Source organism: Triticum dicoccoides, chromosome 2B (assembly GCF_002162155.2).
Source record: "Triticum dicoccoides isolate Atlit2015 ecotype Zavitan chromosome 2B, WEW_v2.0, whole genome shotgun sequence".
Lineage (NCBI taxonomy): Eukaryota > Viridiplantae > Streptophyta > Magnoliopsida > Poales > Poaceae > Triticum > Triticum dicoccoides.
In genome coordinates this window covers 28,902,615-28,918,703 of record NC_041383.1, presented here as the reverse complement: position 1 = coordinate 28,918,703, position 16,089 = coordinate 28,902,615, and the positions used below count along the sequence as shown (strand labels likewise).

General features: G+C 51.4%; 1 pseudogene; it reads right to left on the bottom strand.

Moving 5' to 3' along the window:
* Window positions 1–8,677: 8,677 nt before the first annotated feature.
* Window positions 8,678–15,853, bottom strand: LOC119366932 (annotated as a pseudogene).
* Window positions 15,854–16,089: the final 236 nt, after the last annotated feature.

Sequence of the window (16,089 nt, the reverse complement as noted above, 5' to 3'; positions counted from 1 at the left end):
AAACCATTCTGCTTGTTTGCCTCAGCCACTTCGAGAAGATCATGCACGCCCTTAATGTACTCGGAGGTGTGTCTTGAACCGTACATCCATTGCCGGTTCATCTGCGTGCATTATATATAATTAAGTGTGTCAAAAATGATTACAGAACATCATGAATAGATAATTAAGTGACCAAATTAATAGAAGTTCATCATCACATTAAAACCAAAGTACATACATAGTTCTCATCTAACAACATAAAGCTCTGCAGAGCATCTAAATTAATTAAACCATACACTGAAACTATGTAAAACATTTCAATGCGAAAACAAATGCGATCATAATCGCAACCAATGTAACAACTGATCCAACGGCATAATGATACCAAGCCTTGGTATGAATGGCATATTTTCTAATCTTTCTAATCTTCAAGTGCATTGCATCCATCTTGATCTTGTGATCATCGACGACATCCGCAACATGCAACTCCAATATCATCTTCTCCTCCTCAATTTTTCTATTTTTTTCCTTCAACAAATTGTTTTCTTCTTCAACTAAATTTAACCTCTCGACAATAGGGTCGGTTGGAATTTCCGGTTCAACAACCTCCTAGATAAATAAAATCTATGTCACGTTGGTCGGCATAATTGTCATAAACAATAAATGAACCAATAGTTATGAAAAGATAATATATACCACATCTGAATCATAGACAGGACGAGGGCCGACGGGGGCGGATACCAAAACCATCGCACTATATAAGATGCAATAATAAAAGTAAGAGTATACAAGTATCTATATAAATATACAAGTAAGATTTTTTTTCCTTTTAAAAAGAAGATAAGAACAAGAGGCTCACCACGGTGGTGCCGGCGACGAGATCGGCGCGGGCGATCGACGGCGGTGAAGACGGGGACTGGACGTGATGGACCGCTAAACCTAGACAAATATTAAGGAAAATGGAGCTTGGAGGTCGAGCTTGGAGAGGAGAAAGCTTAAGTAGTGTGGCTCGGGCATTCCATCGAACACCTCGTGTGCATAGGAGGTGAGCTAGAGCACCACAAAGCTCTCCCCTCGCCGGCCACGAAAAACAGAGCACTGGGAGTGCTCTGCTCGCGGGCGAGGGGTAGATATAGGCAACTAATTGGTCCCGGCTCGTGCCACGAACCGGGACTAAAGGGCAGCCTTTGGTCCCGGTTCACTACACCAACCGGGACCAATGGTTGTGGGCCAGGAGCGAGGCGCATTAGTCCCGGTTCGTCCCACTAACCGGAACCAATAGGTCCAGCCGAACCGGGACCAATGGCCCACGTGGCCCGGCCGGCCCCCGGGGCTCACGAACCGGGTCCAATGCCCCCATTGGTCCCGGTTCTGGATTGAACCGGGACTAATGGGCTGACCCGGCCTGGATCATTGCCCCCTTTTCTACTAGTGGCGCCTTTTGCTTCTTTCCCGGCAGTGGGCAGTCTTTCCAATTTTTCAACAGCTCGTCTATTTCCTCGCCGCTCCTCGTACACGGGCGTTTTCAGGGTTCGGTTTCACCATCGAACAGATCCTTGCGTTTCCTCCACGGGTCATAGTCGTGAAGCCACCTTCGATGTCCCATGAACATGCTTTTCAAAGACCCGAGATCTCTATCTAGCTGGCGATACGTTGTGTCATCCATGCACCTTACGCATCCAATAAATCCGTGGACTACCTGCCCCACGAGATATCCGTAACCGAGATAGTCGTGCACCATCGTGAGCAATGCCGCTCCCATAGGGAAATATTCTTTCTCTGCGGCGTCCCACGTATTGGCTGGCATTTTCCACAGCGTGTCTAGCTCCTCCTTCAGCAGCCCTAGATACAGATTGATGTTGTTCCCTGGTTGTTTCGGCCCTTCAATTAGCATACTCATGTGAATGTACTTCCTCTTCATGCACAACCAGGGGGGAAGGTTGTACATCCACACAAACACATGCCAGGTGCTATGTGTGCTTCTCTGGCTGCCAAACGGATTGACTCCATCGGTGCTCGCGCCCAGCACGATGTTCCTTGGATCCTTCCCAAATTCTGGGTATTCGAAGTTCAACGCTTGCCACTGGCTCGCATCCTTAGGGTGACTCAGCATCTTGTCTTTTTTATTTATCTCCGGATCATTTCCGTCATCTTCCTGCTTCTTCTCCTCCCTATCTGCGTGCCAATGCAGGAGCTTTGCTACCTTAGGGTCCGCGAAATACCGCTGCACACGAGGAGTGATCGGAAAGTACCACACCAATTTTCGAGGAGCTTTCTTCCTCTTCTTGTATCGAGTGACGCCGCACACCGGACATATGGTAGACTCCGCGTGCTCGTCCCGATAAATGATGCAATTGTTCATGCACACATGGTATTTCACGTGCGGTAAATCCAAAGGACACACAATTTTCTTCGCCTCCTCGAAACTAGTCGGGCACTTGTTCCCCTTGGGAAGACGTTCGTGCCAGAATGACATGTTCTCGTCGAAGCATGCGTCGGTCATTTTGTGTTTTACCTTCATCTCCAGATCCATGAGCGTTACTTTCAGGCGGGTATCCTCGGGCCTGCATCCTTCATACAATGGAGTAACCGCGTCTATCTCCAGTTGATCCAGCTTGGCTTTCTCTTGGGCGGCAGCTCTTGCGTTATCCGTCTTCTTGCGAAGCAGCTCTTTAATATGAGGGTCCTGCACCCAGCCTACATCGTCGTCTGCTCCGGCATCTTCATCTTCATGATCATGCCCTTCGTCTTGATCTTCCTCATCATCATGTACGACATCTTCTACATGATGATTGTGTACATCATCACCGTCGTGATCATGTCCTGGAGATTCTTCATCTTCTCGCCCGCCCTCGCCGCGGTGGTTGTCTTGTTGCCCTTCCTCATTTCTTGCCCGGCCCCCATGGACGTCTTCATAGTCATCTTCATCACCTTGCCGCCGATAGCCATCCATGAAACCATGCAAGAGCAGGTGGTCCCGCACCTGCCCGGAATCCGGGTCCGCAATAAGGCTCTTCAGCTTGCATCTTAGACACGGACATCTTATCTCCATCTCATTCTTTTGAAGCATCTTGGCCTTCGCGGAGCTCAAAAACCTATTCACGATGCCTTCGGTCATCGTGCAGACCATGGTCGCCTGCGGGGTAGAGCAAAACGATATTTTAGAACCAAGAAAAAATTTGGCATGACCTTCCCTAAAAATAGGACCAAAAAGAATGCATAGTGCCAAAATTCTCGCCGAAACGGAAGTGAATCAACATTCCGGCAAAATATTGGCAACTATCGCATTTCAAATACCGGTACCTGCAAACACAAACATATATGCAACACCACAAACACAAGCAACACCACAAACATACATAGATCTAGCTAGGCCACAAAAAGTGCATGCGCACGTTGTTGGAGCGATCTAGGGAGAAAAAAAGTAGATCTACATCATGAAGATAGCTTTCCCCTTACTTACCTATCAAAAAAGGTAATTTCACCACTTAATTTTGATGAATCTATGGTGGAAATGAGGTGAGGAGGAGGAGGCAGCCGAGACAAGTTTGGAGGAGGAGGTGGAGAGAATGAAGTGGGGAAAGTGAGTGGGTAGGTGGGCTGTCCAAAATATCTTGTTGGTCCCAGGTTACTAATGGCGCACCACCACAAAATGCGCCATTAGTAACCCTGGTTACTAATGGCGCACCGGCAGGTGGTGCGCCATTAGTACTTTTTGCAAAAAAGTAAAAAAACATATGTATACTAACGGCGCACTAAGGAAAAGTGCGCCATTAGTAGTTTAAACTAGTAATGGCGCACTTTGGCATAGTGCGCCATTAATAGGTTTGCAAAAAAGTAAAAAAAATATATACTAATGGCGCACTGTCTTGGTCGTGCGCCATTACTAGTTCTAACTAGTAATGGCGCACTTTGTCACCCTGCGCCATTAGTTTGTATGGAAAAATGGGGAAAAAATAATCAATAGTAGTGGCGCACCATGTGCACGGTGCGCCATTAGTGTCTTCCACACTAATGGCGCACGAGCAACCGGTGCGCCATTAGTATATAGTAGTGGCGCACTATTTGCCTGGTGCGCCATCAGAATCAGTCCTATCTATAGCCCTTTTCCTAGTAGTGTTCAAGCAACCCACTTGCAATGTCAACTCAAGAGAGAAATAATCATGGTATTCCTGCTGATGCCCTTGGTCAATTCCGTAAAGGTGATATTGAAGCTGATCCTGGTCTTATAAAACCAATTGAAAGTTTATGCCTTCTCTTATGATATTTTGCTTTCAATGCCTTGAAGGTGTTGACTCTTCTTCCAATGTTCATGAGGTTATGGGAGGAACTCATGAAGCAAACCATTGATTCGGTACTCTTTTTTATCATGTACTACTCTTTGAAGTTTTTATCTTGTTTTTATCTATTTCGTTGTATTGTTAGGCATTAAGTTTAAATTATAAATTTTGAATGCAACCGAGCCATATTTCGTGTGGGGTATCTTTTAAGGTAGCTAAAAGCCATATGGGTGTTAAGATTTTCCCTCGCGGTGATTTTTTTTCCCGGGGCTTGGTCCAATCCTGGCTCCGCCACTGGTCTGAAGGATCAGAAGGACGCTCTCAAGTGCACCTGTGAAGCGGGCTCATCTTCGGGCTCGCCCTCCCAGAAGCGTCGCATATGGATTTCTCACTTCATGTACTGTCTGACTGCACCTGCTCCAAGGTCGTCCTATGTTGCACCTCGTCTGCTTCCTCCACCTCTGAGGTAGCCAAGACCTCTCGGGCCAAGTTATCGAGAGGTTGTCTCGCACCAACTATTTCCTATAGCGCACCCAAATCACCCCATAGATCAGCAGAGCGGTCTTCTTCCGATACGTGGATGGAACCACACTGGAGCCGGCCAAGAAAGTCGTCATTAAGGACAAGGATGAGAAACAAGAGATGATTCCCAATCCTCTCCACTCGGTTTGGATCCGAGAAGATCAACAGGTATTGGCCATCTATTGAAAAATCTGACTCACGAAGTGCTGGTGCAGGTCACCTCCATTGATCCTGCACATGAGCTCTGGGTGGCACTAGCAGGGATGTTTTCCTGGCAGTTACTATCTAGGGTGAACAACATCCGTATTGCGCTCTCCCATGCATAGAAAGGGAACGCAGTCCGTGGCGACGTACTTTGCGTACATGCGGTCGCTTGCGGATGAACTTGCTGCTGCAGGCAAGCCTCTCCAAGACGCCGAGCTAGTCTCCTACATCCTCGCCAGCTTCAACATGGAGTACCAGCCTCTCGTCTCTGCCCTCGACGCGCGCACAAAGCTGGTCACCCTCGATGAGCTCTTCTCCCAGATGAGTAACTTCGATCAGAGTGTGGCGCTCTTCCAGGGAACGACGGCTTCAAGTCATCGGTCAACGACGCTACTCGCAGCTGTGGTGGTGGTGGCGGTGGATCACGCTACCGCGGTCCACCGCGGAAGGGCAAGACCATCAGCGGCGTCAATGGCAACAAAAACAACTCCCTCGGCCCAGACAACAACAACAGCGGCGGGCGGCCCTCCTACACCAACACCAAGGGCCGTCATAACTCACCCAAGTCACGTCCTGACACCATCCGGTGCCAGATTTGTGGAAAACGGAGGCACTCAGCAAAGGATTGCTGGTACTGTTTTGAAGATGATGAAGACTCCTCCCAAGATGAGAAAGTTGTTGGCGGGGCGGAGGCCTCATACGGAGTCGACACCAACTGGTATGTTGATAGTGGTGCTACCAATCACATCACCGGCGAGTTGGATAAAGTCACCATGAGGGAGAAATACCGCGGCCCGGAGCAAGTCCATGCCGCAAATTATCAAAACCCCTCACCAAAAAATCCTCACCAAAAACCCTTCACCAAAAAATCCATCTTAGAAAAATATTGCATGTCCCTAGAGCCTCAATGAATCTCCTTTCTGTTCATCGCATTGCCATTTATAATCATGTCTTTCTTGACTTTCACCCCTATTTATTTTTGATCCAAGATCAGGTCACGAAGAAAATTCTCTATCGAGGTAGATGCGTTCGAGGGCTATATCCGTTGATTCCCGAGCTTAGAAAATTCAAGAAAATAGCATGTGTTGTCACCAAGTTATCTTCAACTCCGTGGCATGATCGTTTAGGGCATGCTTCTTTTTCTTTAGTAGAACGAGTGCTTAGGAAAAATAAGCTCCCATATGTTGGAGAGCGTAATGTTGAAACAGTTTGTGATTCTTGCCAAAGAGATAAAAGTCATCAGTTGCCATATCCTATTTCTATGAGTGTTTATACCAAACCATTGCAGCTCATTTTCTCTTATGTTTGGTGTCACGCCCCCTCTTCGACTGGTAGGCATACTTACTACGTAAGTTTCATTGATGACTATAGTAAATTCTCTTGGATCTATCTACTTAAGAAACGATCTGATGTTTTCCAAGTGATTCAAAATTTTCAAGCACTCGTTGAAACAAAATTCGATAGCAAGATCATTGTTGTCCAATTCGACTAGGGAGGGGAATACGAAAACTTGACTTCCTTCTTCCAAACACTTGGTATTTCTCACCATGTGTAATGCCCACATGCTCATCAACAGAACAGATCTGCTGAACGCAAACACCGTCCTATCGTAGAGTATGGTCTCTCTCTTTTAGCAGGTGCATCCATGCCCTTGAAATTCTGGGATGAGGCTTTTCTCACGGCAGTACACATCATAAACATGTTACCTAGTCGTGTCATTAATGAAGAAACGCCTATGGAACGTCTCCTTCATACCACTCTTCGTGTGTTTGGGTGTGCTTATTGGCCAAATCTACGCCAATACAACAAGAGTAAGCTCATGTTTCGATCCAAACAGTGTGTTTTCATAGGGTATAGCGCTCAACACAAAGGCGTCAAATGCCTTGATATCTCTACTGGTCGAGTATATATTTCTCGTGATGTAGTTTTTGATGAGACAAAATTCCTGTTTTCTGATCTACATCCAAATGTCGGTGCCATTCTACGTCAAGAAATTGTTCTCCTCCCATCTCATCTAACCGGCAGTGATCAACGGGGAAATAGTTGTGATGATGGAATATTGACTAACCCTCATAAAAGCAGTTTGGTTGAGCTTTATGGTGAAACAGGATAAGAAAAATGCTGAAGAAAATGCTCAAAACTGTGAAGAAATCGTGTTAAATAGGCAACATTTTATGTGCTCAGTCCCAAGGAGCATATCCTCCTCAGGATCGCCGCCGCTGAAGTCTCCCACGCAATCCTCCACGGGATCAGCATCGCAGCAGGGAATATGTGCCTTGGGTCCCATGCCAGGAGGCAGCCGCAACATCGCCAACACGACAGGTGACAACCGCGCCAATGGCTCTCCGGCTCATCACACATCGGACACCGGTCCATGCCAATCCCCGTCTGCCACTGGGCCACTGCTGAATCGGTGGCCCACGGGGGTGGACCGCTGCTGGTCGGCCCGATCCACTGATCGGCTCGGGATCCAGCGCTGATCCCTATCAGCCGGTGCAATATTACGCCCTAACGAGCCGCTGGCGGGGCAGGCCCAGGATCTTCTGCGTCGGATTATGTCTCCTCTTCATCAGTCGAAGGCATAGAAGATCCCGGTGTGGCAATACCTCCTGCAGCAAGATCTGGCGTCGGATCCGAGGCTGCTGCTGGATCTTCTGCACATCCTAAGGTTGTGCCTGTTTCACAAACACGTACAAGTCTTTAAAAAGGGGTAATTAAACCTGTCGATTATAAACATATTACCAAGTTTGGCATGGCATGTACCACAGGTGAGCGACTTCTTTGCAAGAAGCACTTGGTGATATGAAGTGGAGAAGGGCTATGGAAGAAGAATGTATGGCACTTCAGAGCAATAAAACATGGCACCTGTTTCCCTAAAAGCAAGGTCAAAATTTGATAGATTGCAAATGGGTATTCAGAATCAAAAGAAAGTCTGATGGAACTATAGATCGCTATAAAGCTAGACTAGTTGCAAAAGGTTTCAAACGAAGGTATGGTATAGACTACGAAGACACTTTTATTTCAGTTGTAAAAATTGCCACCATTCGCCTTGTTCTGCTATTGTTGTTTCAAGGGGATGGAGTCTCAGACAACTAGATGTGCAGAACGCGTTCCTTCATGGTATTCTGGCAGAGGAGGTTTACATGAAACAACCTCCTGGGTTTGAGAATAGAAAATTTCCCTCTCATATCTGCAGGCTTGATAAAGCCATCTATGGTTTGAAGCAACCTCCTAGAGCATGATACTCCAGGCTCAGTAACAAGCTGTAAGCACTTGGTTTCACTCCTTCCAAGTCTGACACTTCATTGTTTATATACAATAGGAGGCCGCCATCCGAAGGCCATCCAAAGCACGAACGTCGGACGCCATCCGAAGGCCGCCGCCACGACCTCCCCAACCCGCTAATACCGCAAGCCAACAGGAAGAGCAGGGCCGCCGCCGCCTGATCGGTGCAGGCTTCGCCCGGCGGATCTCACCATCTATGGCGAGGGAAGGAGGGTGGGGATGGGACGCGGTGGATGGGGGAGCGGAGCCGCCGCCTGTGTCGCTCCGGGGAGGGAGCGACGCGGGGGCCTGAGCGAGGGCGTGGCGCACATTAGGTTGCTGCACTTCCAGACACAACATTTCAAATGTTCCTTAGTGAAGCGATCGACGCGCACTTCCGCCACCATCATGACCATCTCTGCCCTCCTCTAGACCGACGGGTTCATCAGCTCTTCGTTGGCGACGAGCCTGGCGTGAACATGAGGAGCGAGGCAGACCCCCAGTTCGATGCCCCATGCACCTCCGCCGTCCTCAAAAACCATGATTAACCCGTCCAGCTTGTTCCTCAAGCCGGTCCGGACGGCCAGTGGCCTGCCCCAGCCAAAGTCATTGCCATACACATCAAACTACTGCGGCGAGCCGCTCACTACCACAATGGCAGGATCCCCACCTAAGTCAGGCACGTATCTTAAGCTTGTTGTTGCCGCCGGCCTCCTCCCCCTACTCGCCGGAGCTCGACCTCCCTGCCTCACTCAGCTCTCGAGGAAGAAGAAGACTAGAGGAAGGAGATGGACACAAAGACACAGGTAGTTTTGCCCGTCGCACGTATCCGCCGTCCGCACGAACGGCCGCTTGTATTTCCCTGAGCATAAACTCAGCCCCGCTACATGGCTTACAACGCCGTTTTTTCCCACACAAACATGGAGCAGTCTACGGGTTTTATACCCGAGCTGGTGCTCATACACGCTGCACCCCACCCCGCCTTGCTGCATGCCCACGAGCTGCATGCGCGCGCCCACGACACGCACAACCGCGACCAGCTCGCAACAGACTCACGCACACACGCGCGCCTGGCTGCTGCACCCGAGCGATCCGCTCGGCCTCGCGCACAACGCGCCGGACGCGGGCAGCTCAACAGACTGAGCGCACACACATGCTACTTATCCATTTAATGCATGCACGCATGACTAGTCAATCCACTAACCAACTAACTACACGCATCAAGATTAGTACTAACAAAGCTGGGGTTTTTACACCAAGCCACGAGGTCCTCTGTCACCGTTGTCTCGTCGACCGTAGCCACAACACGGTTCATTAGCGAGGCCATCCAGCCCAGCCGGTCGTCCCTAGGATCTCGCCGACTGGCTGTCTGGCAGCCGCTCCTGCAATTGCGTTGCCCATGTAACCCTCTGTGTTAGACTGTATTTACATGTGTATATTGTAACGTTGTATACCACCTCATTATATATATATGTGATAGGCCACCCCTAGAGGGTTGTGCCGGTTCCCCCCAAAGCCTATTGTCTTACATGGTATCACGCTAGGTTACGTCCGCTTCCGCCTAAAAACCCTAAACCGCCGCCGCCGCCGCCGCCGCCACCGCCGCCGCCGCCGCGCCCGCCGTCGCCGTCGCCCGACTGCTATGACGTCCGCCGCTGCGTCCGGCTCCACCGTCACCGGTTTTCTGCCGGCCTCCCTCGCGGCACTTCTCTCGAGGCCGCTGGATGCCGCCTCCCTTCAGACGCCGATCGGGACACGGAGCGTCGGCTCCCTCTTCGCGCTCCCGCCGGCTGCTACTTCGCCCGGGCAGGCGCTTGTGGCCCACACCGCCGCCGCCCCGTCAACCGCGGCTGTTGCGCCCTCGGCCACTGCGCCGCTAGTGGCGGAGGACGTCGCGCTGGCAGGCTTCGCGGCGTCAACCGCGGCCATCGCGCCCTCTGTCACCGCGCCGGCTGCCCCTCTGACTGTCTCCACGGTGGTCTCACCTCAGCCAGTCTCCTCGATGGGATCGCAGCCGCCGCCGCCGTTTCACTTCAGCCATCTCATCACCATCAAGTTGTCGTCGGACAATTACATCTTCTGGCGCGCGCAGGTTCTTCCGCTTCTTGGGAGTCACTATCTGCTTGGCTATGTCGACGGCTCTCTCCCTTGCCCTCCTGCGCTGGTTGACAGCGTGCACGGTCCGGTCTATAATCCGGCTCACCGTGTCTGGACAGGGCAGGATCAGCGGAACCTCTCCTCCATCCAGGGGTCGCTCTCTCCGGTCGTTGCTGGGCTTGTTGTCTTCGCCAAGACGTCCCACGAGGCATGGACTATTCTTGAGCGCTCGTTTGCGGCACAGTCGCAGGCTCGTGTATCTGGGCTCCGTCGCCAACTTGGGGAGTGTCAGAAGCTTGACTCCACCGCCACTGAGTTCTACAACAAAGTCAAGAGTCTCGCCGACACGCTGGCCTCCATTGGACAGCCCCTCACCGACTTCGAGTTCAACTCGTTTATTGTCAATGGTCTTGATGAGGAGTATGACGCCCTAGTCGAGATCATCAATGAGAGGGGCAACTCCACGCCCATGCCAGCACACAAGGTCTTTTCACGCCTCCTGCTTACTGAGCAACGAGTCGAGACGCGCCGATCCAGGGGCAACGGCGCCCTCTCGGCAAACGCCGCCACCAAGGGTGGTCGCTCCTCTGCTTCATCCAGGGCTCCTTCGGGGCAGTCACCACCACCCGCCTCGGCCCCTCCTACTGCGACGCTACCAGGGGCTGGCGGTCCACGTGTGTGCCAGCTTTGTGGTCGCGATGGGCACTGGGCCTCGACGTGTCACAAGCGCTTCCAGCGGGGTTTTCTTGGTCTCGGCAATGACGGGAAGGATACACGCAACTTTGCTCGTCAGGTCGCCATGGCTGATCGTCCGCCGCCGCAGAAGCCACAGGGACACACTCAGTCCTACTCCATTGATCCCCACTGGTACATGGACTCTGGGGCGACAGAGCACCTGACCAGTGAGATGGGGAAGCTTCACACTCGTGAACCCTACCATGGCTCCGACAAGATCCACACCGCCAATGGAGCAGGTATGCACATCTCTCATATTGGTCAAGCATCACTTCTCACTAGACATGCCAATAGGAGTCTTCAACTTCGCAATGTTCTTCGAGTTCCATCTGTGACAGGTAATCTTCTTTCAGTTCCTAAACTCACTCGTGATAATAATGTGCTTTGTGAATTTCATCCTTTTGATCTTTTTATTAAGGATCGGGGCACGAGGGGCATTCTTCTTAGTGGGCGGCTCTGCCAAGGTCTCTATCGTCTGGAGCATCCTGGCGTCGCTCGCGTCTTCAGTGGAGTTCGGGTATCTCCGTCACAGTGGCATGCTCGTCTTGGTCACCCGGCCACACCTATTGTCCGGCATGTTTTGCGTCGTCATGAGCTTCCTAGTGTGTCTAGTAATAAAGATGTAGCAGTGTGTGATGCTTGTCAGCAGGGGAAGAGTCATCAACTTCCTTTTTCGGAGTCCAGTCGTGAGGTGAAACATCCTTTAGAACTTGTGTTTTCAGATGTATGGGGTCCTGCTCAGACTTCTGTTAGTGGTCATAATTACTATATCAGTTTTGTTGATGCTTACAGCCGCTTTACCTGGCTTTATCTTATCAAGCGTAAATCTGATGTGTTTGACATTTTTGTTCAGTTCCAAAAACATGTTGAACGCCTTCTCAAGCACAAAATTGTTCATGTTCAGTCGGACTGGGGTGGCGAGTATCGCAACCTCAACTCCTTCTTTCAGTCGCTTGGGATCACTCACCGTTTAGCATGTCCACATACACATCAGCAGAATGGTTCAGTAGAACGTAAGCATCGTCACATTGTTGAAGCTGGTCTGACTCTTTTGGCCCATGCATTTGTTCCGTTTCGTTTTTGGAGTGATGCTTTCACCACTGCATGTTTTCTCATCAATCGTACTCCCACTCGTGTTTTGAATATGAAGACTCCCATTGAAGTTCTCCTTAATGAACAACCGGACTACACCTTTCTCAAGGTGTTTGGGTGTGCTTGCTGGCCCCATCTCCGTCCATATAACAAGCGTAAGCTCGAGTTTCGTTCCAAGAAGTGTGTTTTTCTTGGTTATAGCTCTCTTCATAAAGGATACAAATGTCTTCATGTGCCCACTAATCGTGTCTACATCTCTCGGGATGTTGTGTTTGATGAGCATGTTTTTCCCTTTGCCAAACTCCCTGTGTCCACTACCGAGCCACCTGTCATGCATTCATCCTCTGTTGCTTCTGACCAATTTGATGATGTTGCATATTCTCCTCTATTGTTGCCTAACCATGGTGCAGGCACTGGTCGTGGGGCTCGTTTGGAGATCCTGGAAGTGCCATCTTCCTCTTCGTCGCCATCGCCTTCATCCTCGGCACCTTCTGTTGTGCATGAGGAGCACATGGCGCCCCTGCATGGCCTCGGTTTCCGTGCTCATGCACGGCCGATCGACGTCCTGGCCCGGTCGCCTCTGGCTTCTGGTCTGCCTTCGCCATCGTCGCGCCCTGCAACCCCGCCGACTGGGCCGGCCTCCTCGGTCCCCGTCTCGCCCAGGGCGTCGGGGCAGTCATCACCAGGCCTGGCCTCGCCCGCCCCTGCCTCGCCCAGGGTGTCTGGGCCCTTCTCACCAGGGTCGGCCTCGCCTGCTCTCGCCTCGCCAAGGCCGTCTGGACCGGTGTCACTGGAGCTGGCCTCGCTCACTCTCGGTTCGCCCATGGCCTCTGAGCCCCTGTCGTCGGGCCAGTCTTCGCCATGCAGCCCGGAGTCGTCTGTCCCGAGCTCGCCTGAGGTGATTCCTGCATCTCCGGCGACCGTTACGTCTCCGTCACCTTCGCCTCCGCCGGCTCCTGCTGCTGCTCTACGTCCACATACGCGCAGTCGGAGTGGCATTTTTCAGCCTAAGCAACGTCACGATGGCACCGTTGCTTGGTTAGCGGCGTGCATGTCTGCTGCTCTCGCAGATCCATCCTCTGAGCCACGCACGTATCAAGCTGCTATGCGCATTCCTCATTGGAGAGAGGCCATGGAGCAGGAGTATCAAGCGCTTCTTCGCAATCAGACATGGACTCTTGTTCCTCCACAATCACGGGTAAATGTCATTGATTCCAAATGGGTTTTCAAAGTGAAGAGGCATTCTGATGGGTCCATTGAGCGCTATAAGGCTCGTCTGGTTGCTCGTGGTTTTCGACAGCGTTTTGGACTTGACTATGAAGACACCTTCAGTCCAGTGGTCAAGCCTACTACCATCAGACTTCTTCTCTCTCTGGCTGTTACTCGAGGTTGGTTTCTTCGTCAGCTTGATGTTCAAAATGCTTTTCTTCATGGTGTCTTGGCGGAGGAGGTTTACATGCGCCAGCCTCCGGGTTTCTCTGATCCGGATCGTCCTGATCATCTCTGTCGTCTGTCCAAGGCAATTTATGGTCTGAAGCAGGCTCCTCGTGCTTGGCATGCTTGTCTTGCAATGGCTCTTCGTGCTCATGGTTTTGCATCATCAACTGCTGACTCCTCATTGTTTCTTCTTCAAAGGCCTGAGGTTACTATGTACTTGTTGGTCTATGTAGATGATATCATTTTGGTCAGCTCCTCTCAGTCGGCTGCTACTGCGCTTGTGCTCACTTGGTGCTGATTTTGCGGTCAAGGACCTTGGGAAGCTTCATTACTTTCTTGGTGTGGAGGTTACTTCTCGTGCTGCTGGCCTTGTTATGACGCAGAAGAAGTACTCTCTGGATTTGTTGCAGCGAGCTGGGATGCTTAAGTGCAAACCGACGACTACACCCATGTCTACCACTGATAAGCTCAATGCTGTTGATGGTGTGCTTCTTTCTTCTTCTGATGCGACAGAGTACAGGAGTATTGTTGGTGGGCTCCAGTACTTGACGATCACGCGACCAGACATTTCCTATGCTGTTAACCGAGTCTGCCAGTATCTGCAGTCACCCCGTGACACTCATTGGTCTGCTGTTAAGCGGATTTTGCGCTATATTCGTTTCACGGTGGCTCATGGTTTGCATATTCGGCCGTCTGACTCTGGTTGTCTTTCAGCATATTCTGATGCAGACTGGGCTAGCAATCCGGATGACAGGCGATCCACGGGGGGTTATGCTGTCTTCTTTGGCTCTAACCTGATTGCCTGGAGTGCTCGGAAACAGGCTACTGTCTCGCGTAGCAGTACTGAGGCTGAGTATAAGGCTGTGGCCAATGCCACATCAGAGATCATCTGGGTACAGTCCTTGCTTCAGGAGTTAAGTATACCCCAATCACAGCCTCCTGTTCTTTGGTGTGATAACATCGGTGCTACATACCTTTCTGCAAATCCGGTATTCCATGCCCGAACGAAACACATTGAAGTTGACTATCACTTTGTGCGTGAACGTGTCTCTCAGAAGCAACTACAGATCAAGTTTATTTCTTCCAAGGATCAACTTGCTGACATCTTCACCAAGCCATTGCCTTTGCCACAGTTTGAGACTTGCAGGCGCAATCTTACCCTTCTAGATTCATTAGAAAGTGGCTAAGATTGAGGGAGGGTGTTAGACTGTATTTACATGTGTATATTGTAACGTTGTATACCACCTCATTATATATATATGTGATAGGCCACCCCTAGAGGGTTGTGCCGGTTCCCCCCAAAGCCTATTGTCTTACACTCTGGCATGCCCTTCACCCATGTCCTGCATCCGACGGGGAGGACGAGCCTCGTCTCCTGGTCCGGCGCCATCCCCCGGGCTCGACACACCGCTCGCCATAGGTGTGCGAGCAGGGCCTGCAACGAGGAGATGGCGGTCGTGGCCGTGCCGGCCATCTCGGTGTCCGCTTTGGCCTTGAGCTTCTCTATGCTCTCCGGGGAGAAATGGATGGAGCATTCCTGCGCTGGCGGGCACTCAAACCGCCTCACCATGTCGTGAACCTTGGCATAGGGTAGAGGGATCGACACGGGGCAGCCTCGTGGAACCACCTCTCGAGTGGCAATGTCGTCACTGTGAATATGATGCCATCACCGCTTCAGCTCATCTCCAACCATGCGTTGAAGAGGTCCCACAACGTCGTGCCGTCCGAGGTCGCGTGGTTGAGCGACATGGTGACAAATACGTCGTCGGCGAGCTCAGTGGCCTGCCCGGCCAGGAGAGGTCGGCTGGGTTCGACGGCCGTGTCCATGCTGAGCATCCCGTTGAGAGGGAAGAAAGAGGAGACCACGCGCGGAATGACCCGGAGCGGGACAGAGATGTCGGATACGTGGACCCCGGGCGCCACGGCGTGGATGAACTCGGCGCCTTTGTCCCCGCAGCGGAGCGAGGTCATCAGAGCGCCGTCACTGGTAGCGGGCGCGATGGCAAAGCGGCCGGCAAGGGGGTAGAAGCGGCCCAAGGCACGTGCAAAGGAGGACGCGAGATGTTGGACGACGCTGGCCAGAGGCTTGGGCAGGAGGACCCCGTCCTGGCTGCAGCCCACGGTGATCCGCCGCAGGTCCCATGGCGTCAGGTGGATGGTCTGACGCTCAGCGGCACTGAGCTCTTTTGATAGTTCGGCTTGACCACGCGCCTGGAGATGATCTGAACACCGTTGCCTTCCATTTTGATCGACGAGAATGTGAGTTGGAGGAGCTCGATCATGCGTGGGTGTTCTGTCTTCTATGGATCGGGGTATTAAGGGAGGCCATGTTAGAGCAACTCTACCAGACCCCGCAAAAAGCCCTGACTCACAAAATAACCGCCAAAATGCAGGTCGGCGTGGAAAATCTCGCCCGAAAAGACCCCACAAACGTGGCTTGCCCGCAAAAAATTTTGAGGGGCGCGGCAAAAACTTGACC